The sequence below is a fragment of the Acipenser ruthenus genome, chromosome 2 (genome assembly GCF_902713425.1).
Source record: "Acipenser ruthenus chromosome 2, fAciRut3.2 maternal haplotype, whole genome shotgun sequence".
Classification (NCBI taxonomy): domain Eukaryota; kingdom Metazoa; phylum Chordata; class Actinopteri; order Acipenseriformes; family Acipenseridae; genus Acipenser; species Acipenser ruthenus.
The window spans coordinates 106,709,393-106,709,610 of record NC_081190.1 but is presented as its reverse complement, the minus strand read 5'-3'; positions in this window follow the sequence as shown (position 1 = coordinate 106,709,610).

Below are 218 nucleotides of genomic sequence, written 5' to 3'. Positions count from 1 at the left end.
TTACTGAAGACTTACCTGAAATCAGGGAAGGAAGTGACATACTGAAATGTAATCTGATACTCTATATGTCACTGATGTGTGTTGGGCAATTCCCCTAAGCGCATATGTTTTTATGTCGCATTATTGTCTCATAAATATATATATAGAGAATGTACCATATCCACTCACAGTACATGACTCATTTAAATTCTGGGTATGAGGTTTGATTTATGGTTCCT